The sequence below is a fragment of the Camelus dromedarius genome, chromosome 3 (genome assembly GCF_036321535.1).
Source record: "Camelus dromedarius isolate mCamDro1 chromosome 3, mCamDro1.pat, whole genome shotgun sequence".
Classification (NCBI taxonomy): Eukaryota; Metazoa; Chordata; class Mammalia; order Artiodactyla; family Camelidae; genus Camelus; species Camelus dromedarius.
In genome coordinates, this window is record NC_087438.1 from 75,022,503 (window position 1) to 75,049,116 (window position 26,614).

Here is a 26,614-nt window from a genome sequence, read left to right on the forward strand (position 1 = left end):
GAATGTGTTGTTCCATCTGCCAAAGCTGAAAAACACAACTGTTTGAAGAGTGTGTTTCTTCCTCGGCAGCAGCCTGCCCACTGAGCAGGCAATTGTTCTTGCTTTTATCTAATGGCTGTGGTGTAACTTTTAAGTTAATGTAAAATGCAGTTTCATCTTCCAACACCTCTCCACGTGAAAGATCAACAGAGCTGTCTGTAACACAGCACACTTTCCTATGTGAAGACACAGGGCCCTCTGAGTTGATCACTAGGACACACATCATGGCAAACGTAGATTACTGAGCTCCTCCCTACTCCAGTTTCCACCATACATTTGAATTTTATTCATATCATGTTAGGGAAAGTGACAAGCTCTCCTGCTCCAAGTCATTAAAAAAATTAGGAGACCTTTTAAAAGAACAACATCCATTCTAATGCTAAAAGCTGATGCTTTGACAGCTTAAAGAGTTTTCACCCCATGTTTAAAATTAATCTGAACAAAAAAAAAGCTAAATTCAACATGACACATCCCCAATGCCTGAAAAAGCTTTTACATGGAAAAACAAGGCTTAAAAATCTCTTGATTTTATTGTTGAGTTTTGCAAATTTTGAGAGCAGCAAAAGTTAAGGGGACTTTGCTTACAATCATTCTGTAAGTCTTCACTACCATCTCTATTGTTGAGTACTTACTATGTGACAGAATTCTGTGCTGGGAGTGTCACATCCATGATTTCATTTAATGTCTACAATGACTCTACAAGGGATTCCCATTTCACAGATGAGAATCCTGAGCCTCAGAAAGCTTAGTAAGTACAGAGCTAAAATTTTAACTTGACAATGTCTGACTTAAGGGCTCTTGTTTTTTTTCTACTATGACATACTTCTTCCTTAAGCAAGTAGGTGTGAAATTATATATAGAACTTAATGTTTACATTTTAAAAAATGACATCACAGAGAGAAAAGCACTATGTATTTTTCAAAATACCTAAAAAAAGTTTACCTTAGGTACATCTTTACACCCAACCCAACTCTGAATCGCTCCTTAAATTCATGCAGTTCTAAGCATAAAGTTCTTCATTTGTAAAGGGAATAATTACAGCACCGACATCATGTTGTGAGACAATTCTCCATAAGAGCCCTGCATTTCTTCTTGTCCTGCGAGCACAGGCACGTTTCTGCCTTTGTTCTGGATTATTTCTTCAAGGATATCTGTGTAGTAAATACCCGTGAAAGACAGTGTCTCCCTCTGGAGCAAATAGTGGCATGCTTCCTGTCCATTTAAAAAGATTCAGGTTCCCTAACTTCAGGGCTTCTCTGCTGTAATGCACCTACTATGTGTGCTCGTGTCACCTGACCCTCTTTGTGTGGTCCTGTGGGAACCAGGGTTTGGAGAACTGGCCCCAGAAAATGCTGAGACTCTGGTTATTGTTATTTCTGTGGCTAATGAAGTCTTTCATCTTTGACCCAAGAGTTTCCTGCCCTCTGCCAGCATCCATAAAATTATGGTAGGCTACTTTGTTAACTTTCAAGTAGGGTAAAAGTCTCAAATCCTTCTTGATATCTCATAAAGCTGTGACGATTCAATGAGATAGTCTGTGTAGCTGGATTAGTGATTGGCACATAAAAAGTACTAAATATATATTGGCTATTGATGTTATTATTGAATCAGAAAAAAACCACATAATTGTTTCATCAATAATATAGATATTTTGGTATTTTATATGAATTAACTTCAAATTGCTTTTTTGGTGTGATAAACTAGCTGATAGTGATGTTCCTTTGTATATGCCACAGTTAGTGTGGTTGGGACACTTGGAGTGGTCAAATCCATTCCGCAAAGACAGGGTTCATGAATTTTTTGCCTCTTATGGCTAGGGCAGTTGTTATAGAAATAATTTGGAAGGCATATTTTACAATGTATCTTGAATACAGATTTTGAAATGCTATAACTGAATGTTGAGGGAAAATTAATAAACCAATCCAACAAGTGGCATTCAATAGTCTGCCAAGGTTTAATGGCTCAGAAACCCTAAAGCCTATGGCTTCTTACAAACTTGATCTAAGGAACACTGGAAATGGTATTTTTAAACCATCTGTGAACCATATAACTTACTAATACGAAAATGAGTTAAGAAATACAAATGATAATGCAACTATGAAAACTATGGAATCTGTCTGGAACTCTTTCTGTTTCTCTACACATTTTATCTCTTTATTTTATCTGTGCCCTTCAATTATTGAAAAGAGAAGGTATTTTGGTACTAATGGCAAATTGTTTATGCCTTTTTGATGGTGTTTTTGTTTCATATGCTCTGCCTTTAGCATTTCTAAGATTTCTAAGATTCTCTAGTTTAGGATTAGCTTAGCAGCCACCAGTCCCTTCTGGCTTTTGGTGTCACTGGAGGAGGTCTCCTATGTATGGATTACATTTGCCTTTTCCTCAGAAGTGATTTGCTTAGTGGGTGAAATTGAAGGAGAAATAGGACATTTGAATAATTTCCAAGTGTCTCTTATTATATGTAAATAAATACCTATTGATTATAAAGGGAAAACTATTAGGTTTGTGGTGGGGAAACTGGGCAGACACAGCCTTAACCAAGAATACCTTCACCAATAATAAGACATGTCTGTATCAGGTACCCCTGATGTGATACAGTAATGGTGGCCATATCACTTCTGTGATACGTTTCTAAAAATGCATAATCTCAGTCCAAGCAGAGAAAACATTAAGCAAATCCAAGTTAAGGAACATTCTACAAAGTAATTGACCAGTACCCTTCAAAAGCCTCAAGGTAATGAAAGACGACAAAAGACTAGGAATTGTCAAAGACTGGAGCAGACTAAGGATACATGACAAACCAAATGCAGTGTGGAATCCTGAATTAGACCCTGAAATGTTAAAAGAAGGACATTAGTAGAAAAACTGGTATTTCATAGTTAAGCGATCAGTATCCTTTATCTCTTTAGTTAAGTAAGGTGCTAGCAAGAAGGAAAGCTGCATGCCGAACCTCTGTACTGTTTTTCAACTCTTTTATAAGCCTAAAATTATCTTAGCATAAAAATAATTTTTAAAAAGTAAAAAGTAAGTTATTTATTAATTATTGTGATAAAACCCTGGTTTTATTTTCCATGCTAGGAAATAAAGTTAAAAGGTGAAAGAATACAACAGATTACTCTCCTTAAGCAGGAATAATTTTATAACATTATGGAGACGTAGGAGACAGTGAGGTCATTTATGAAAGACATTCAGTAAAATGGTATCCACTTTGTTTTGGTCACTTTTATCATGTAGGTGGGTAGATGGACATAGCCTGTATCCCAAAATAGATTTTAAGATCTTCTACCTTTTATCTTCCACTGTCTAGTTTGTATGTTTATACATACTAGATGTTCAGTGAAGATTTGTTTTGATTGTTGGGGATGATAACCAAATGCTCTCTGCTGGTTTAGATCTCAAGTATTCTTTTTTTTCCCCCTGGGTGCTAAATATCTGCTCTATTGACTTTTCAGTTACATATTCAATGTAAGTTCTGAGCTAACAATTTTTCTGTGTAAACCCAAGAAAAAATACTTTTTTTTAAAACTTCTACTTCTAATACACAATTTCTTTCAGCATTACCAGAACATATACTCAAAGAAGATTGCATAACATATTTTCTTCATCTGGTGACAAGAAAAATGTTTCATTTCCACTACTCCATTATGTTGAGTGTTCCTCTTAATGAATTAAGGGTTGAGAGGAATAGGTGAGGTCTTATGTTTATATGATATTTTTGGAGGCTGGAAAAAGAGGCAAATTATACTAATGTTCACAAGAATACAAAGGAATTCTTATTCTGCTACCATCACTTCCTTCAGAAGTATTTTTTTCTTGAAAACCTAACAAAATTTTTCATCATTATCATCAAAAGATATTTTTCAACCATGTTCTGTCCATGTTACTACAACAGAGATGGACAAAAACATGTGGCCCCTGAATTCAGGACCTTGTAGAATTGAGACTTTTAGGCATCCCACTAGAAATCTCAGCTTTTCTGAGACTATAATCTTAAAATACACCCTGTATCAAACTGTCACTGATCTAAAGTTTCACCATTGAAATTTCATCCCATGGTTGCTTCATATTCAAATACAACCAAAACTAAAAAGAGGTAATTATATTATAAAATCCCTTCTTATATGATAGCTGGTTGAAAGTCAATTTGAACAGGAAAAGCTCAGAAAAGAGGGAACACCAATAAACAAATAGAAAAGGGGAGGGTACATTGAAAGAGTTTTAGAATTAATAAGACCCAAGGTTATATTTTGGCTTTTCCATTTACTAACTGGTTAATTCTGGATATACTACTTCCTCTCTTTTTGCTCATTTCCTTCATTTGTTAAAGTGGGAATAATTAGCTCACCTCCCTGGAATGTTGTCAGATTTAAATGAGCTAGGAAATATGAAAATACCTGGCATGGCATGTAGAAATGGAACAGGTACTGAAGGATCTCTCTCTCTCTTTTTTTTTTTAAACTGAAGACAAACGTTGCCCTCTCCACAAGTTTAACCGTAGGACCAAATTTTACTTAACTCAGAAACCTCAACGTTATCCACAGAGGTTGAAAGACAGTATGGGAGACATCTTCCAAGCCCATCTCTTCACAGCCTTGCACCTTAGAAATTGAGCTCCCAATGTGCAACCTTCTGTTGCTCTGACTGTGCAGAAGGCACAAGAACAGGAGCTCTCACCTTTTCACTGCAGTGTGAGCCTGGTTTCTTCCAACAGTACCCTAGGTTGGCTTGACCTGGGAGGTGGTCACGGATGAAGCAAAGATACTAGCGATAGAGGAACGTCTCTGTGCCACCTAGGGCTGAGGGAGTGCTCCAGGTAAATCACTAAGGATGACCTCAGTTTGAGGGGCTGGGCAAGGTGAAACTCCAGGGCGTTCCAGAGGCTGAAAAGATTTATGGGGAGCAGAGCCCTACTTCCAGTGTCTCTGAGGGAGACAATTGGCCTTTTCCATGGACTTGATGTAGGTTATCTGTAACAGCTGTGTCTAACTTTTAACCACCTCTTTCCTAACCTGAAAAGGTATAACTCAAGCTTGCTTGTCCTGCCTCAGTGCGAACACTGTGAATACCCATCTCTGTGTTGAAATGGTTAATCTTTGAATAGAACTTTTAGACCTCAGTTGAAGGAAGCTTTTCTTGCAAGCTACTTTTAGAATCCAGTTGTGTTCTTTTTCAGTAAAGGAGAATTAAAAACAACAAACAAAAATAATGCTTATTTTTCAACAAAAAGTAATGCTATTTTTTCCCTTAGGCTTTTCATTGAGATTCACTTTATTCATCTATGTTTATATATTTACTTCAATTTTTTCTCATTATGTAAAACAACACTAACCAGCGTGCATTCTTCATCATCTGTATGTTCTGTTCTTTGGGTATTTCTTTTAATGAGTATCACCTCTGAATAATTGGAAAAAATAATCGCCAATTTGAAGGAGCCAACAGAGAATACAAGCATTTATAGATAAATAAAAAACTGGAATGTATATTCAAACTTTTAAGATTATTTTTGAGTAGTGGGATTAACATTGATTCTGTATGTATTTCTGTATTTTTTAAGTTTTCAATAAAAAGGATGTATGTAATTCAAAATACAGTCAAAAAAGTTTAAAAACTATTTTGGCTTTTGAAGGTAAGTACAACAGAGAAATTTTAAAAGCATTTTGGCCGTGTTTGGGTTAAACTCCAAGTGGTGATTACTTGGAACAATCTCTATTGTCTTATCAGTTTCTAAACAGGTTATCCTACAAAAATGTATTTTACATATTTGTTTAAATATAGGGAACATTTTCCCAAAGAGAATAGCAATCCAAATAATCTATAAAGAAGCATCTGGGTGCTTACTCTCTAGAAAGCTGTCTGCTACAAGCTGTGAAGAATTCAAAATGAATGAGAAACAGCTGGGCTGCCAGGGCTTGCAGAACCTAGCTAACTTGTCCAAGGTCACCCGTTTACGTAGAGGCAGAGTCTGGAATTAACAAACGAGATATGTCTGGAGGCCAAGAATCCTTAAGTCCTACTGATGACTCTTGTACTCTGTCATGTGCCTCCACTCACCACGTGGTCACTGACATTTTCTCTTCCCAGTGTGACCGGTGTGGAGACACGCGAGGATGGACCAGCCATTACCAACCTGGATCTCTTTCCCCTGTGTGTACTGGTTACTGAGGCTTGTCACTGCCTCCACCCTTGCCTCATCCTCCTTTCCTTTTAGTTTTTGTTTTTGTTAAGGTTAATCATATACAATATCTAAAGACTATAATTTCCATGGTTTGCTATGAAACACGGCATTGCTCCACTCCTTAACATTTTGCCCTCCCCAGAATTAATTGCTTTCATGTCTTTCATGTCATTATGTTGTCATTTAGCTTCAGATGCTATCAGTTTCTGGCATTGTTAACTGGCTTTCCACTATAAAGACGAGACTATGTGTCTCTCTTTCTCTCCTTCCCTCCTTCCTTCCCTCTCCACACATGCATAATCTTCTCATTCCCTTTTCTTCTAGTAGATTTATATTGTAATTTTGGTTAAATTAATATTGCATATTAGTACAATGTCATGACTATTTTTAGCTGAGACATGTAGTAAACTTTGAGTACGACTCCTTTCCTGTACAACTTTGTGTTTTCCCTGGAGTTATAATTGTTTTCGTTTGCTTCATTTTTTATGTGTTTAATCGCTATTCGACCTCTCACTCTTCAGCAGTTAACTAAATTTCTCTTGAGTCTTCCTGAACATCCTTCTATTGAGTTTTCATTTTTAGTTATAATGCTTTCTGTTTGTAAAAGCTCTTCTTTGTAATCTGTTTCTTTACTATAGTATCCTGTTCATGGTTTTGGTTGCATAATCTCTCATCTCTCTGTAGATACTAATACTGTTTTGTTCTTATTTTCAAGTTTCCTTTTTCCTGCATAATCTCTGTTGTCTCCAAGTTGCTTTAAATCTATTTGTTTTTGGTCTCTACCTTTCAAATTGTATGCTGGCTTCCAATGTCTGATAACCCTTAGTTGTCTTCTCTCATTTTATAGTATTGTTGTCATCTCATATGTTTTAATACTTTATATATAATTATATATGCATATATGTTTTTATTGTCTTCTCACATTTGACATATATTGTCTTTTCATAGTTTGAGGTATGTTAAATAGCTCACTGGTCCCTTTGAGTGCATTAATGGGCCTTAAAGATTGTGAGCTCCATTTAGGGTGATCAAGTTGGGTTATTTACTCAAGGAATTTTGATGTTAGCATCTTTGGAACTTTCATTTGAATCTGTTTTATTTTTATAGAGACCTTTAATCTCTTCCTGGGATAGTGAAGGCCTGGCATGTGGGGAGCTGAGTGGTAGAAAAAGGCTAAATTTACTTAATTCTTCAGTTTTCAATATAGTACTCAAATCTTCAATTTTATCTTTTCGTTTCCATATCAGAGACTCTGTCTTACACACTTTGGAAAATAAGCCTCCAGGCCTCAGTAAATATAATTGAGGTTGACTCAGAAATCTTGAAAGATCAGAATTTGTGCAAGCATGTCTGCCTATAGCCTTGTCACATTTGGGGGAAAAATGTGGTTTAGAATTTCTAAGAGCAAATGATAGTTTAATAAAAATAACACAAAAATATGGAACATCAAACATACACATTAATTATAACAGCTTGTATTCCAAACATATGATGTGTAGGCAGCCAACCTCACATTAGATGGGAATAATGATGGGTATTAGAGCCCTTGCTTTCTCAGTTCTTGACCCTTAACATTCCATCCTTTCACAAGAAGGCCCAGTGCAACATGTCACTCAAGAGCAGAACCTGTCTGTGTAATCATATTAAATGGTCTGCAAAGCAATGTCATGTTCTGCCCATGTCACTGTGGATAACTGGGAATGCCCTTTCAGACTACTTCTCTGAGATCAAGGTGAATTTTAAGTGTAAAAATAAACATTTTTTGACACTATAATAAAATTTAATCCCTGGCATCTTTTCATAGTGGCCAAGTCCCTAAAGCATTCAGTTCAACAGAACCTACCTTTTGTAGGGTCCTATTTATAAAGACATCAAAGATGTGGAGAAAAAACATTTCTTTTCAAGCATAGTAAAGGGACTTCTTTCATGTTTTTAAGATCTAGATTTTCATTTGAGTTGGAATATTGTTTTCCTTCTAATGACATCTGACATTAGAATAGGTCTTATTAATAAAATTTAGGCCACCTTTCTTTTTTGCTAATCGGGCATGATTAGCTCTATCAATCAGACTTTCTAACATTTTTGCCCATAAATTAAGCTTTGGAGCTTTGAAAAATATGAAACAATCAAATTACTCTTATTTGAAACAGATACAGTGTGTCACATTGCAGTTTGGTTTATAATGGGAACTCATTATCATACTCATTACTGTGAATTATAGGAGTTTCCTGGCTGGCCTTCATTAACCATCTGGCTTTAAGCATTGATTTGTGGTTACGTATGTTATTTTTAGAAAAGAGCACCTGAACATCTACTGAAAACATTTGTTTCATCTTGTTCTACATATTTTTAAAGGCCATGAATCTTGCTGTTGTGAAAATCTTGTACATTCTGGTGTGTCTTCATTTTTGACTTATATTCATGTATTATTTATCCAAAGAAAATGTTAGCCATGTTATCAAGTCTTGATCCTCTAAGCTGCTTTTACTCAAGGCATTTCCTAGGAAGTGTGATAGGAAAGTATAGTTGGTGGAAGACAAATCTAATGCTATAGATTTTCACTCCAATGTAGTGGGTGGAAAATGTTATATACTTTGATGTTGGAGTATTTTAAACAAGAGAATACTAAAAACATTTATTCATTAATTTGGTCAGCAAATATCTACTGAGCACTTTTTGGGGAACAGAGATTGTTCCAGGTGCGGGAGATGCTGGGGCTGCAATAGTAAATAGCATGGCCACTACCCCATATAGCTGGACAACAAACAAAGGAAAGGACCAATAAACAAGATAAGAGTATTAAGGAGATAAACTGGACTCTACAATAGAGAGAAATTAGGGACGGAAGGCTACTCTAGAATTGGTGGTTAGGAAAACCTCCCTGAGGATGACATGTAAACAAACAGTAGAAGAAGCTTCTTGGTAGAAGAGGCAGTGAATTCAAAGGATCTCAGTCTATAAAGAGCTTGATGTGGAATGAGACAAAAAAGAGGTCTCTGAGTCTACAGTACAGGTAATTCAAACAGACCATGATAGAAGATGAGGTGGGAAGTGCTGGCAGGAACCAGATCCTATAGAGTCATGGTAAGTTGTCTGGATTTCATTTTCTTTGTGATTTACTTAAAAAAAATATTATGGCTATGATGTAGAAAATCGACTCTAGGAAGGCAATAGTTGAAAGATAGAGACCACTTAGAAGGGAACTGAACTGACAGATAATCTAATCTAAACTAGGGTAATGACATAAGAGATGGAAAGGAAAAGAGTGGAAACAACATGACATATTGATGCACTGGATGCGAATAATCAGGGAAGGATAGGAAGCAAAGATGACTTCTAGAATTTAGGATTGAACAAATGAATGGGTAGAGGTACCATTACTGAGACAGAGAACGCTAACAGAGGAATAGACTGGTACACCAGGAGTTTATTTTTTGACAACCTAAATTTGAGATGTCTATTAGACTTTAAGATGTAAATAGCAAATAGGAAGTTTGATATGCATCCTGAGGGATATAAACCAGTCAAACTAGAAAAAGATCACCCCAGGGAAAGAATACAGACCAAGGGAAGAAGACCCAGAACAAGCACTTCCTTCCGAGAAGGAAAACAGAAACCTTAATAGTTAGAATTAGAGGGATCCGGCTATGCAGCAGTCAGAAGGCTGAAAGAGCAAAAGGAGGATGCTGAGGTACCCAGATATTACAGAGAGTAGGAAGTGGCTACAACTCTCAAGCGTGGAGAGTATGGGAAAGAGGCCTTTAACCAGAATCTGTGAGCCAGGAGGAGGGCCCTACAGAGCTAGTGCTTGGGCCTCTGGTGCTGGAACCTCTGAGGAGGGGCATGGCCAGGTGGGTTCTCCCAGGGCTCAGGAGGAGCAGCACAGTTGGTAAGAGATTGCAGTGTGCCTCCTCCTAGGGCTTCCAAGGGTCTCAGCTTGGCTACTACTAGGCAGCTTGGTGAGAATGGAACTGTGAGCGCTGGAAAAAGGTGGAAGTTGTAGCCAGCTGTGGGCTATTGTTGAAGATTACTGACAGGAAGTACAAAATAAGCTTCTTCTCCCCTCCTTACTACCTCCAATAATCCTCTTTAATTCCCACTGGTAGAACCTAATACAAAGCCAGATGGTAAGGGAGTCTTGGAGATGTAGTTTGAGCAATCCCAGTCCACCAGGATAGAAGGTGGGCTTGGAGCTGAGAAATGGCTTCTAACAATTCCTTTCTATATATATATACATGTATATGTATATGTATATATGTATTTGTGTACATATGTGTATATGTACACACACAGACACACACATATGTATATTTTTTGGTAGGGAGGTAATTAACTTTATTTATTAATTTTTTTAAACAGAGGTATTGAGGATTGAACCCAGAACCTCACGCATGCTAAGCACACACTCTACCACTGAGTTTTACCCTCCCCCGCAAATACTACAATTCTGCTTTTGTAGCAGGTATGCAATTCTTGTATGAATATAAAATGAAGGTTATTAAGGAGGCATTATACTGATAGGCTGACAAAAGCCCTACCCCACTTTGCCTATCAAATAGACCTGAGTCAGGCATGGTGTCTCACCTAGTTTGTCTCTCATGCTCAAATTAGAACATGAATGTCTTTCCTGTTCCTTAGAATAACCAGCCTAACATTCTCTTCAGTACTTTCCAGAGATATTTTTTGCATATATGGGTATTTCCTTTATTCATTCATTCAATATTTATTGTAAGTCTACTCTGTATTTGGCACAGCTCTAAATATTAGTGGCATAGGGATGAACACGACAAAATTCCTGTCCTTAAGAAGCTTAAATTCTAATAAGTTGGAGTGTGTGCAACAGGGAAGGGACAGAAGTAAACATATAAAACAACTTCTAAAATAAGATGTTTCCTAACACTGCTAAGTCCTATGAAGAAATTCAAACAGGGCAACTCAATACAAGTGACAGGGTGCGGCACTCTTAGCTATTATGGACTCTATCTCACCAACATATTAGTCATATTACACAGTTTCAAGCTAAATAGGCTAATTCTTTCAATAAGATAAGTCTACTGGGAACTAGAAGGTTGGTCTAAGAAGAAGGAATTTGCACTAAGACTTGAAAGATGAGCAGAAAAGACAACTATGTGAAAATTAGCAAGACATTTTAGACAGAAAGAATGGCAAATACAAAGGTCCTGAGGCTGAAATGAGCTCAGCAAACCTAGAAGACAGCAAGGCCAGTATGGGTGGAGAATGGTGAACAGGGGAATGTGGCAGAATATCTGCACTCTTTTGTATCTAATTTATTTCATTTAACAAAACATCTTGGAAGTCAGTCATAATCAGAGCCTCCTTCTTAATGACTGCATGATATTCTATTACACAGGCATTTGGTTTATTTAAGTATTTGACTACTGTCAGATGTTTAGATTGTCTGCATTCTTTTGTTCTTACAAATAGTATTCATTGCTACTGTGGGAGCCCATGATTGGGTTAATAAACTGTAACAGACCCCAGCCACTTGTGAAGAACAAATGCGCTTAGTAACTTCTTTGCTAGCAGGCGCCTGTGCATCTGCACTCCTGTCTCCTTGCCATAAAAAGCAGAGACAATGACTTGCTTGTATATTTGAGGTTTTAGCTTAGGGCTGCTTCCGCAGTGGCAAAGCCATTGTGTGTCCCTTGCTATAAACGCAGGACATGGCTTGTTTATCATAAGCATAGGTCCATAGTTCAGGGTTTACTCTGCTTGTTGCAAAGCGATGACCCATGCCCTCAGCTATAAACACTGGGCATGCTTTCTGCTGTTTAGATAGTCTATGACCCCCAAGACAAGAAACTGGCGGTCTGGTGGTCTGTTTTGTAATCAACTTCTTATATCTGAAGAATGTACCTTATTCCCCTCTCCTCATGACTGCCCTGAGGATAAATTAAGCCTTTGTACCCATTGTGGAATTTATGATCTCTACCCAATCCTGTTTTTCCTTAAGCTCCTGTGTTCCATGACACAATTGTTTGTGATCTTCTCTTTGATTGTGTACAATAAATATGGGAGTGTTTGAGAGGCTTGGGGAGTTGGTCTCCGACTCCCTCTCGCTCTCTTGACTTTACACAGAGTCCCAAGTAATTCATTCCACCCTGGTGGGACTTCTGCTGGACAGAACCCACAGCTATAATGAATACAGATGGTCCCAGACTTACAATTTTTCAACTTTACAATGGCACGAAAGCCATACACATTCAGTAGGAAGTATACTTTGAATTTTGAGCTTTGATTGTTTCCGGGGCTCGCAATATGCAGTAGAACACTCTCTTATGATGCTGGGCAGTGGCACTGAGCCGTGGCTCTCATTCAGCCACAAGATCATGAGGGTAAGCAATTGTTACACTCGCAACCATTTTGTACCCACACAATCATTCTCTTTTTCACTTTCAGTACAGCATTCTATAAACTACATGAGATATTCTACACTTTATTATAAAATAGGCTTTGTATTAGGTGATTTTCCCAACTATAGGCTAATGTAAGTGTTCTGAGCACATTTAAGGTAGGGTAAGTTAAGCTATGATGATCAGTAGGTTGTATATTAAATGCATTGTCAACCTATAATATTTTCAGTTTACGATGGCTTTATTAGGAGGTAATGCCACCATAAGTCAAGGAAGATCTGTATCATCATACATATGGTTTTGTACATTAGGGTGATTATATATGTTAAAAAAATCCTAGAGATGTGTGTGCATTATGAATTTTTCTATGTTCATTTTACATTTTGGTAAACATTTCCAAATAGACTTCCAAAGAATTTTATCAGTCTCTGTCCCACTACAATAGCACCTTGATCCACATCCAACCAATGAACAATTTCACTGGGTTTGAACCATTACATTGGGTTGAACCATTTCATTGATTTGAACCACTGAACCATTGAACCATTCCACTGGGTTTCATATCTGCCATATGAAAATGGTATCTCACTGTAGTTTTGTTTGATACTCTTTATCAGAGAGATCTAGTTTATTTTTATGTATTTAAAAGCCATTAGCTTTTTGAGTATATGTGAACTCTCAGCTCATGTTCTTTGCCCATTTCCATTGGACTGCTGTGTTTATTTCTGTAATAAGTTCATTACTGGTTGTCTTCCCCAGCAAACCTACAGGGCCAGTGTTTATGCTTATGAATGGGAAGGGGCAATGAAGATCCCCATCCTGCCCCATCCCACAGTAGACTATTAGCTTTACTACCAGTTTAGAAATTGTAGTGCTAATTTTGGTTTCTTCCATGTACTCTGGGTGGGAAAGCCAAAACAGAATATTTTTAATGAGGGGAAACCAGGGTTCAGTCTCTGTATTCTCCCCTTGCCTCCAGGTCCTAAATCATTGGCACAAAGCTGAGAAACAGCCTCCTCTTATATGGTATTCAGAGAAAATCCAAATGTGATCATGGTCAGAGACGTCTTCCTAGTTCCGTATTCTTTTCCCCTACACAAACTGCAGAGGTTCATGGTGGAAATGTGCTTCATGCTTGTACTTGTGGCTGGATGAACATGTGAGGATGTTTCTATGATGCGTTCTATGTAGTTACAGCCATGAGTAATAGAACCAAGAAGAATATCGTATGTTACGGTACTGTATCAAAATCCTCCGACACCTCTCTCCTCCCCTGGCAATATTTACTTCCCCATTCAAACATGTATACAAAATTTTGCATATATATTGGCATCTATGTTTGCCATGATTTTAAAACAGTAATCAGAGAGCTATTTTTCCTCACTGCAAATGGTTAAACAAAGAAAGAGTAAACAAAGATGAAACAAAAAACTGAGTGCATAATTCTGGAAACCACATAATCACACATGCAGAATATTTTTCCACAGCATATCTCCTTTCCCACCACCACCACCACTGATGTCACTATAAATAGGCAGGATCGTCTCAGGTTTACCTAAATCCATTCTCATTTTCCTAGACAACAGATCGTATATGCTCCATCATAGAACCCTATACAGAGACTCTGAATGGGGTTGGAAAGAATCTTTATAAAAAGGTTAAAAACATCATCTCCAGGGATTTCAAAGGTTTTCTTCAGAAATACTTTAAATAACTCAAGGGTCTCTGCAACAAGACAGTCATCCTCTAAAACTTAGATAAATTACTAAGTGTTAATTATGATACAGTTTATTCATACAAGTTCTCCATTCCACTTCTTGCCCATGTCTTACCTTTAATTAGTGTCCCTCTTTGCACTAGGAGAGCAGTAATTTTCTTGGCTGTTTCTTCACTAAGAGATTTGCGCTTCTTCCCAAATCCTGATATTCATCTTCTTTTCTACTAAGAGAAGCCCAGAAAAAAACATACAGCATTAGATACAGGGATTCTAAGTTCTGAGATATTGTTAAAATATTATTCAGTCTCACAATGTCCTTGAGCTAGTGTTGAACAATATTTCTACCTATGCCTTGACTATCATTCATTTATTCATTCTTCAGTTTCATCATTTGTTCATTGATGTATCCGTTCATCCAACATTTGTGGAATATACTTTGACTTCCAGGCACAGGGTTAGGCAATGAGACTTAGAAAGCTGAACTAGGCACAGCCTGTTAGGCATTTCATTTGTAGGAGAGACATGGGGATGAATAAGTGTAATGTAAGTGCTTTATACCATCTGAGTCTCAAACTGGCCCCTTAAGTTAGTGCTATTGTCTGAATGTTTGTATCTTTCCAAAACTCAAAAATGGAAATTCTAACTCCAAAAATGATGAAAGTCTACCCTTTGGGAGGTGGTCAGGTCATGAGAGTGAAGCCCAAATAAATGAGTTTAGTCCTCTTATAAAAGAAGATCCAGAGAGCCCCTCTGCCCTTTCTTCACGTGGGAATATAAGAAGTCTGCAACATAGTCGAGGGCCCTCATCTGACCATGCTGGCGTCATAATCTTGGAAAGGCAGCCTCCAAAACTCTAAGAAATAAATTTCTGTTGTCTATAAGCCACCCAGTCCCTGGTATTTTGTTGTAGCAGACTGAATGGACTAAGACTGTTAAGTAGGATGTATGCTGTTACTCTCACTTTATGGGTAAAGAAACGAAGACTTACATGATGGTTAAGTAAATTATCCAGGGCCCTACAAATAGTAACAAGGAACAAGACACAAATTCAGTTCTATAATTCTAAATCCACATTTCTCTCATTCTCTACATGGCGCTAATGTCCTTCCTTGAGAAACTTTTGGAGGCAGCATTGCTGATGTGACAATTCTACTGACCCTTGCTATCTGTGTCATGAACCATGAAGTATGTCCATAAGCAGACAAATTCACTAACTAGACTAATATTTTAATCTCTCTATCTGTTAATAACATAAAGACAAGCTTATGCTAGGCCCCAAAGTTTTCTACAGCTGTGCTTTAGCAATAGCAAACTTTAAAATCCAATTAAGCCCCATACATGGGAGAATTAGACTCATCTCTCAAAGCAAACTAACACACAACTTCCCAATGATGTTATCTACACCACATATTTCCCTTTCCTGCAACAAGCCAAATTATCATGGTGCTCCCTGCAGAGCCAAATTTTAATATACAGCAAGCCACACTGATAAACTTGAGAGAGAGATAAAGCTAGGTGTAAATCACTAACATAATACAAGCTGACTGAATACTTAGGAATAATTTATCCAAAAGTGAATTTAAACATGAATGATGAGAGACCAGGTCTGGACTTAGAAGAAATTAATTAAAATTAATTAATTAAATTAATATATACACACATATTTTTTCAGATTATTCTCCATTATAGGTTATTATAAGATATTGAATATTATTCCCTGTATTATACAGTAAATATTTGTTGCTTATCTGTTTTATGGATAGTAGTTTGTATTTGTTAATCCCACACTCCTAATTTGTTCCTCTTCTCATCCTGTTTGGTAACCATAAATTTGTTTTTTTATGTCTGTGAGTCTACACTATATAGATTCATTTGTATTATTTTTCAGAGTCCATATATAAGTATGTCACATAGTATTTATCTTTCCCTGCCTGACTTATAAAATTTAACTTATTGATGAAAAGCAAACTCTGTTATGAAATCCTGAGACCAGAAATAGTTAAATACTTACATAGTCAATGGCATTTTCAGTTGCTATAGTAAAATGCAATCTTTTAAAGATCACAGCCGTTTAAAATGAGCCAATAAATATGGTACACTGAGTTTATCACCATGCTCTGGTCTCTTTCTCATAATCTCTTTAATTCTTCTAGTTTTCCTGAAGAATACTTCAGGTTTCAGTGAGATTCCATGAGCATGTTGTTTTGTATGGCTTGCTTAATATTTAGAACTGAAAAGGGAAGAACGGTTTTTTAAAAGTAAAGGTTTTTGGTGCCTTATATCTGAAATCCCCAAAGTAGATATCGTTTCTCAATTGGCTTTTCTTCTTCTCTTTATTCCTTCATTCAGCAACAACAACAGAATCTTTAAGGAACTACAGGCTTTGTACACAAAGATTAGCAAGATACATTCTCACTGTCTCAGGGCAGAGAGGAGTAAGAAAGTCAATTATTATAGTGCTTTTTGTTTCTTCACTCTAGAAAAACTCTGTGATATTTTAAGGCTTTCATCTGAAAACTCTTAAGCCCCTAAAAGTATAGATTAAATTTTGGGTAAGCAGTTTAAACTTCAACTAAGTTTGCAAGGCAAAAATGTTGACTTGTCTGATTTTGGCAACATATAAACACATATATCTTATATTACCCTGAAGGGTGGGCTAAGGTTAAAACATGAAAACAACTTTAAGTGAAAGTCGATGTGTAACCCATGACAAATGCTTTAGGTTGTGAGGAAACCAAACTTGTTATGCACTAATATGCTATGTAATTTTATAATAAGTTTCTCAGTTAACTCAATACACCCTATGAGGTTGGCATCATTATCCCTGGAGATCCATTCTGCTCTCTCTCCTCCAGGCAGACCCTATCCTCCAAAGCAGTTGTAAGGGGCTAAGAGAGCCCTCTGGGGAGGCCTGGGTATTGCAAACGTCTACAACCTGCTATTTCCAAGTCCAGGGCTCCCAATTTAGGAGGTTTCCTTCTCAAGCAGCACTCTGATTAGACTAGGTGTCAAAGTGTAGATGTGCCACTACCTGATTTATTATTTACCCCTGACTCTCACCAAAGTCAGCTCCGAGGAGTAGCAGTACCAGATGTTTCCCAGTGCTCAGACACAAGGTAACCCCTTCTTGCATAATCGTGTTCTCTGTTTTGACATAAATTTTTGTCTGTAATCTAATCCCCTTTCAAACTCCCTCCCAGATAGTTCTTAAGGCAACATTAATTCAATTACAAAGAATTGTTTTCTTTGTAATGTTATGTTAAAGCAAGGATTCTATTGTCAGGGCAACCTGATGGAGGGCGTAATTGTATACTTTTGAACAAGATCTTTATTTCTGCCTGGCCAGAGTCCCACTTTGCTCCTGAGATTTCCCACTCCTTGGTGAAAAGAATGAAAATCATGCCATTGTTCTGCCTCTTTCTCACCCTGTTTTGTCTTCGTCTCTCCCTGTGCTCTGGTTCATCTACACAGCTCCTCCCCTTTATCAGATCAACTCCTTTATTTCTACCAGTTAACCCTAAGTTACTCTCCTATACTACAGATGACTCCTCTGAGCTCTCTCAATAATTCCTGTTTTTACAAATGAAGACAATGATGTTCAGAGAAGTTAGTTACGTCACCAGTAACACTAGAGCAAAGACTTGAATTCATAGCTGTTTTATTTCACAGCCTATAAGCTTTATTCCATGTTCTGTGGCTCCTCTCATGATTGCTTCATTTGTAATTGATTCAGAAAATAAAATAGCAAGGGAATGGACTTTTTTGATTATTTAATATGAATCATCCCCTATGGCCAATTATCCTGCTGTTGAACATTTTCAACAACATATAAATAAAATGTATGTGTTCACACATTATAGTATTTTTCATTATTATTATTTCGCCTACAGACATCCTAAAATTGATGTTTTTCTTCAGATATTTAGTAAGAATTAATCATTTCATATAGCCTTGCAATTTTTAAGAAAATTATGTTGCTTTTACATAAAGATCTTGTGAAAGGATATTTTCCAAAGGAGAAAAATGAAGTAATAAACATTATATAAGGTTAACTCTAGTTTCCTCAAAATAACTTCTGTCCTTGGTTGGGTTTGTATGATCTTACTGGCATTGGTATGTATACATAGAGCTATTGATGAAGTTCCTATGCCAGTTTCCAAGTGGCCAATAATTATAGTTAGCACTGGAAGTTGAAAATGTTTCCAAACTTGCCTGCATTTTGAAGTTTTCCTTGAGATTTACTTTCTTTGAAGTTCTAACTCGATGGACAGGATTTTATTTTGAGGGATTCTAGGATAATGTAATCTCACAAATTATTATTATTTTTGATGGTAAAACATAATATATCCTTGAGATTGTAACTTTTAGATCAAAGTTATTGATTGCTAAATTGCTTCTTCTCAAGTTTCTAAAAGTCATATTGTATATCTATGTTAGTTATTGTCAATAAGTTCCACAGTTTTACTTCTACCTTATGTATTTAGTAAGGCTGATCTGCTAAAAAAGCCAGACTGTGAAAGGACTTTGCAATCGTCATTCATTTATTCATTCATTTATACAAATGATTTGTGTGGGTCAGGCATTGTGCTGGATTCTTAGGATGAAATAGCATTCAAGACAAAGTCTCCGCCCCCATGGAGTCTAGTTGGGAAGACATATGGTAAGCCAGTAAGCAAATACATCACCCATTACTTCCCATCTGGGGTTGTAGAGGAGACTCTGAAAAGTAAAAACTAATGAAAATAAAGACAGAGAATCAGGAATCTAGACGGCCTAGGTCTGATCGGTTCATGCTTCAAAAACATCCCTTTTGCTACATGCTTCTGAATCTTGGCCGTAGTACTTTTGCTGTATCACCAGAATACCACTGTCTACTTTGCCCTCCCCAAGAAAGTGGCAAACTTGACCCAGATTAAGAAGCAGGCAAACTGGCTCTATTTATTTATTTATCCACTCATTCCAATAAACATATGTTAGTTCAGTTAGATTTCTTTTTAAAAATTATGGTTGATTTCTATATTGTATTAGTGTCAGGTGTACAATACAGCAGAGATTCAATATTTCTATAGATTCTACTCCATAAGTATTGACTATATTCCCTGTGCTGTACAATATATCCTTGTAGTTTATTTATTTTATTACCCAGGCCATTCCTCTGCCTTATTTCAGGAGTAAACAAGTGTGTGTGTGCTCCTCTCCCGTAGAATCTTAGTTTATTCCACCTCTCTGATAAGTCTCACTGGTTTTCAAACTAGCTAAGGAGACTGGTCTTCCTGGTGTAGGACGCCAGGACTTGAAGACTAACATGTGACTCTGACATCTCACTCCTCGGGGAGGATCCCTGAGCCCATGATATCACCCTTGTCTTCTGTGTGCCCTGCTAGGGTGCAGGTCCCAACCTGATCGCTTCTCCTCCCTTCCAACCTGATTTTGTGTGGATCTTTTTTACAGCCCTGGTTGTAGAAGAGCCTTTCTGCCAGCCTCCAGTCTGTTTTTAGTGAGAGTTGTTCCACATGTAGATGTACTTCTGATATGTTCCCAGAGGGAGGTAAGCTCAGTGTCCTCCTACTCTACTATCCTGATCTCCCTCCAGTTCAGTTAGATCCTTCTGGAAGGCCAGGGTTGTAAATAATAGAAGTTATGTGGAGAAGGATTTCTGCTTCTAAGCAGGATGTGACAGGCCAATACTCTTACTTGAACAAACAGAAAATATTGCCAAAGTTATTTTTGAAACATCAGGGAGCTGTGAAAGCAATGAAGGCTAAATGAGTTAAACTTCTAGAGAGAGAGGAAAGTTCTGAGGTGACCTCAGGATCGTCAGCTATTTTTCTCTTGGGGCATTTGTCAATTTGGGTGATGCACTGATGCTTGGGCTTGACCCATGTGGAGGGACTCTGCTGGAAGAAGAGCAACCAGCAAAGCTCTGGTAATCTTGTGGAGCACTGGAAACTGGAGGAGCCCCAAATGTATTTCCTGCAGGCTTTCAGTAATGAAGAGCCAAAGAACCACATGCTTGCAATGAAACGCCTGGGATAGTCACGTACAGGGAAAATGACTAATTCAGAAGTGAACTGAATCTTACTGAAACTTAACCCTGGTCCCGATTGGATTTAAGTGATTAGGCCCCATTCCCTGCCTAATAGTGGTATATTAGTCTGCTTGGGCTGCCATTACAAAATACTGACGCCTGGGTCATTGAAACAACAGAAATTTATTTGTCACAGTTCTGGAGCCTGGAAATCCAAGATCAAGGTTCTGACCAATTTGATATCTGCTGTGAATTCTTTTCCTGGCTTGCTGATGGTAGCCTTCTTGCTGTGTCCTCACATGGCCTTTACTGAGTGCACGAGAACAGAGATGGGGTGGGGGTAGTGGATATTTCGTTTTCTTCCTATAAGGGCATTTTCTAACAGATTAGGGCCCTACTTATTTGATCTCATTTAATCTTAGTTACTTCCTTAAAGATCTCATGTCCAAATATGGTCAAACTGGAAGTCAATATAAGAATTGTGGGAGAACACAACTCATCCATCACAAGAAAAGAAGGGAAAATTTTTTCTTGTGGAAAATAATAACTGGGACCTCTATGGGTCTTTTGTACAAAACATCCTATCTGCAATCAAGGGTTACTAGATGTGTGAAGAGGCAAGGTCATATGACCAGTAATCAAGAGGAACAAAGCCAACAAAAGCAAATAGGGGATCCACGTAATCGAAGTTAGCAGACAAGAACTTCAAAACAACAATTATTGGGGACTTCTGGGTAGCAACGGACAGTGACAACGGCTTAACTATTTGCCTCCTGATATTTTTTTCCTCAAATGGTTCAAAACAAGATGAGATAAGCAAATTTGCATAAAACCATGCCCTCAGCATAATTTAAAGACAGAGAATGCCAAAACTTGAAAATGACTGTGATTAAAACGAGAAAAATTACACATCCCACTGCACGATCTCTCATACTTGCTGACCCCTACACCACCACGGGGCTCTGTAGTGGGCAAAAGTAGACTGAGAAAAACTCCAGGAAAGTCAAGAAGGGAAGCTAGCAGAGGGGCTTAAGGTTCATCAAAACTACCATCAAAAAGATTAAATTCACCCTCCATATGAAAACATTATCACAGTATCCAGGCAGAGCACAACATGTAAAGGGAAGTCTTTTCCTCATTGAAACAACCTCAGAGTATGTGTGATTAAGAAGGTTAAGAGTTATTTAAAGGGCACTATTCAAAACATATTATTTAAGGGGAGAGAAAAAACAAAAAGGAAAAAAGAAACACCCTTTGTAATTGGGTGGTGAAGGGAAAATGAAGCAAAAGGTAGAAATTTTAGGGTCTTACAAGATCAAAGAGAAACACGACATTGAATGACTTACAATTCCTCCTCCCACTACTAACAATGAACAAAATAACCCCTAAAAAGCATATGGACCTTGCTATATTGCTGAAAACTGTAGCCATTAAGCCAAGAATCTTATAAATCACCACCATACCATAAAAAATAAAAAGAAGTATCAACGAATTCACACAGAGCCAGTGCAAAAAAATTAGGAAAATTTTTTTCATATGTCAACTAACAACCCACCTCCCATGAGAAGCAGAACAAATTTGTAAGTCAACACTCCAAACAGAATCATATATACTCATCTGAGCATTTGAAGATATAAAACAAACTCTTTGAATCAGAAATTAAAAAACTAAGAAAAGAAAAAGATACAAACTTGAAGAAATATAATGAATTGATTGAATTCAGGAAAAAAATGGATTAAAAAGACAGAAAATCCAAGAAATAAAAAGAATAAATTATAAGGTGCCCAAGGAAGAATAGACTCACATAAAAATTTGATAGACATACAAGAGAGGCAGGAAAATAAATAGGAGAATAAGGTAAAAAGAAAGTAAAAAGGGTTAGAGACAAAGTAATGGAAATGGAAAAAAGGCAAAGAATAATACACACACACACACAAAAAAGAAAACTACAAATCAATATCCTCTTGGTATTGACGCAAAAATTTCAAATAAATTAAGAATCTAATACCACATTAAGGAATAAACCATCACCAAGCATGATTTATTTTAGGAATGCAAGGTTTGTTCAATATTAGGAAATGTATTAAGATCATATACTATCTCAGTTGTGCTAAAGAAGAGAATCACATGGTTATCTACAGTGATACTGAAAAAGCCTATGTATGACAAAATAAAAACACTCAAAAATAAGAATTGAGAAATACTTTCTCAACATGATCCAATTTATATATAGACTTGTTATATCTATATAGACATATAAACACATATACACATGCATATATACTTCATATGCACATACATACATGTATATATACTTCATATATATATATTGAGCTACACTTCATGTAAGAAAGAAGAGGACATGAAAAATGTACATGCATCTGCTAATTTGTGCAAAAAAAGCAAGTATTATTCTAGTGTTAAACAAAATGGTTACTTATGAGGGGATGGTGTAGAAAAGTTGTAGAAAGAACAGAGAAATGAAAAAGGAATGGTGAGGATGAGAAGAAAGTGACACTTCTCAGAGGATACTCAGGTATAGCTCTGACTCTTAGGACCCATGGTCTGCCGGTCTGTTTAGCATAGAGGCCAATGACCAGATTTTCTTCAGGTTGGACACAGGAGGCCAGCAGAGATACAGTGCTCATCATTCCTTACTTTGGTGCTTTTTACACTCACTATACTGCTTCACTTATAAAACAGCACATATTTCATTGCCTAGATTTTTCAATCGTAAAGTAACTAACACCCCATTTAGAGTAATGGTTAAAAGCAAAGTCAATTTTAAGTATCAAATAGATCATTTTATTTCTAACCTGTGAATTATGAGTTTACAGTAACCATTCCCTTTTTTTGACACCCATGGGGTCCTCCAGGCACTTTTTACCATTCTGGACAAATTAGTTCTTAACTGGTTGAGTTTATACAGGGGTTAATTATTTCCTCAGCAAATTGTCTGTCTCTCTTAGCACCAACTGCTCTTAATTACGTTCAGTTTGTGATGAGATAACAGGAGAAGAACAAGGGAAAGACTGGGAACCCTGGTACCCTGCATTTCATCTTTTCAGTGAGTGAAGTAGGGTTATTCAAGTAATTACTAAGTCAGTTCAGAAGTCTTCTCTTTTCACTGAGCACCGCTTACATTTTGCCATATTTGCTACAAGAACATGTGATAGCCACAAGCCACATGTCCTGATTATCTTGGTGTGACTCTATTTAAAAAAGTTTGTACATTTTAATTTAAGTTGCTAATGTTACTTAGCCTTGTTTCCTTCATATAGGCTGAATTTGAATTCTGACTCCTGCTTACTGACTTCAGGCAAATCTTTCAGAGTGTTGGTCTTTCTATTTGAGAAGTGGAATAATAATTACTGCATATAATGAAACCTAAGCCACAGTGCCAGTTACTAGTAACATTCAGCAAATTTTAGCTTTATCAATTTTTTAAAAAATTTAATCTTCCTTCTGTAATCAGTACGAGCTCATTTTCTATCATTATTTTAAAAATAACACAGAACTGTGTTTCCTAAGGTCATTTTTTTTTAGTCAAGGTTTGTGATCGTAAGCGACAGAAACTAACTGTGGCTAATTCAAGGAAATTATTTAACTAAAGGATACTGATAGATCACAAAATCTCCAGAAAGGCTTGAGAACTGGGTATGGAGGCCACATCATCTGGAAAAAATGCTCCAAACTAAGCCCCAGAACTATCTTGGGTCACCCCCACTGCAGCTGCTGTGGGCACAGGTAGGAGATAGTTCATCCTGTTCCTCTGATTCTGGAGCCAGGATGATGCCTCCAAACCACACGGCCCATGGTCTCTGCCTGTGGCCATGCTAGGGTTGAGAACTTGCCGTCCATGATTCTGCATGTCACCAGCCTCTGAATTATGCTCATCAGATTGGACAAATTTATGTCTTGTGTCTGTGGATGGGAAAATGTCTCTCAGTTGTTCTCTTCTTCAAGGGGCAGTTGAATCTGGTTTATACCATGGGAGTCCCCCTAAATAGAAAGGGGTTCAGATACTGGTTGGTCAAGAAATGACAAAAGTGCACCACAGAATTTGAGGAGATGCAGTAAGCATTGCATGAGAACATGAAGATAAGTCCCATGAGCAGATAAATTGGGGAAATGCTCTTTATCCTTCTTTCTCATCCCCTAACCCACCCTCTCATTCTTTACCTTCACCTCACATAAACCTTCTCATCCTTTGGGCAACTTCTCTCTCTCTTTCTCTCCAGTGTACATGAAATGTTAGCAAGAGGTAATGACATTAGGCTAAGGATAATCTTGAATCCTCTGTAACTTATTAAAGGAAAAAGTGAAATCAGTTCTAAAGTTTGGTATGTATTGTTATTAGCAAATATATTAGACTACAGTTGATGTTGATACATTATTATAAGTCATGATACCATGACTAAAGCATGTTTTAGCACAAATAGTATCAGAAAAACATTTCTTCTCAAAATGTGCAGGTTTTGAGCTTGCCCTATGAACAACATTAACACTCAACCAACCCCCCAGTGGGTTTTGCTGTGTCCTCTTTCCTCTCTTTCCTTCCTTTCTTTACTTTCTGTTGAGTACAACAGGTTTTGCTATTACTAGTTTTACTTTGTTGTGGTGTCCACTTAAGCTTCCAGTGTCTTGCCATATAATCTGCAATCAGTTCTAAATAATCACAAATTTAAATACAAATTTGTAACCAGCCAACATTAATTGCTGCTTTCCTCAGTTACAATGCTTCCCAAACAATTAAGTCCATAGGCTAGTTAATGTACATTGCTTTCAATTTTATCTGACTATTCAATTACAAATCATTTTGTGGTGTCTGGTAGTGCTGATTTGTAAGTTGTGCTATTACCTTATTGAGCTTTTATCCTGTTAATGACCCTACTGCCACAATCCTCACATCATTCAATATAAATTAGCTGTGGCCCCATGCCTTACTAATGGAGTAGTGTATGTGTTTGTGTGTGTGTGTGTGTGTGTGTGTGTGTGTGTTTGCATGTGTGTATGTGTGTGTGTGTGTGTGTTTGCATGTGTGTATGTTTCTCTTCAGTAAAAAAAAAAAACCCCAAAAACTACTGCTTTGTTAACAGCCCAAGTGTCTCTTACTCAATGATCAAGTGGAGGGTATTGCTAGAAACTGACTAGTGCCTTTAATGCCCTGGGGGAAATTCTACTGTACTTTATCTGTCATTGTCCCTCACCTCTAGAAAGATAAAGACATTAATCTAATTTTAGCATAGAATTCCCATGAGTGTTCCTATCTCCAATTTGGCCCAGTTTCTTCCATTTTTTTGACTTATAACCCCTGAAATAGTTCAAATTTCTCCTTCTGACTGGAATAGTTCTTCACATCTCATTTTGAGCCCCCATTACCAGTCCCTTTCTTCCTCAAGACTCTGCCTTGGGTTGTGGATGAAATGGACACCAAATAGAGCAACCCCACTACTGTCCTAGGGCACCCCAGGACTCTGCCCGTCCCCAGGTTTTATTATCCCTGGTAGGCGAGATACCTGTCAAGACACCTCTCATTCCATTGATAGTGCTGATCTTGAGAAATTTGAAATGCATCACTTCTATCTTTTCTCATCTTCCTTTTGACAGTGTTTCCAAAGTATAAGAAATGAATAAAAGGGAATCAACAGGAGAGAAGAAAATGAAAGTTGCTTGTATTATCCTTAGGCTACATATTTCAAGTTTCAAATAAGCAAAGGATGGCCTAGATGCATATTTTTAAACCTTAAATTGTTCCTATTTGCTTTTAACACTTTAAAATTTATTACATTTCAATATGTCAGGCACAGTGCTAGGTTATATTTGAGTATACAACATAATATAATGTAATACATTGCAGTGTAATTTAATATAATATATATGATATTATGAATAACATGTAAATAGACACACATATACTTTACTTCTTATAACAACCCTATGGTATAAGGATTATGGGAAATAGTGACTATCTAGTTCAAGGTAATCAATTTGCCTATCTGAAAAATTGGTTTCTAATTTGCATTTGATGTTTGTGTCTGAATTACTCCTATAGGTTTTATTCTTCAAGATACCCTAAAGGAATTAAATAATGTGAGGTGACCTACTACAATGGTAGTTCTGCTTCTAGTAGCAGAAAATTGGGCTAGAATCCTCTGGAGACTTGCTAGCAAAATTAGCAGCAGAGGGTATAAAAGCTGCGACTAATTCTGCTAGAAAATGAACAGAAGGGAAGGCATTAATCTTATTAGCAGCTATGTCATCAGTCAAAACAGCAAGAA

General features: G+C 37.1%; 1 protein-coding gene across 8 annotated transcripts in view; it reads right to left on the reverse strand.

Moving 5' to 3' along the window:
• PJA2 (praja ring finger ubiquitin ligase 2) overlaps positions 1-26,614 on the reverse strand; it is a 266,911-nt gene that overhangs the window by 106,195 nt on the left and 134,102 nt on the right. For 5 of the 8 annotated variants that reach the window (XM_031448790.2, XM_064482988.1, XM_064482997.1 and 2 more), the window contains one exon: positions 14,421-14,526. The gene's annotated coding sequence lies outside the window, so the exon portion shown is untranslated. Of the gene's footprint in view, positions 1-14,420; positions 14,530-26,614 lie in introns of all 8 variants that reach the window. The other 3 variants (XM_031448789.2, XM_064482990.1, XM_064483003.1) reach the window with 1 other exon arrangement.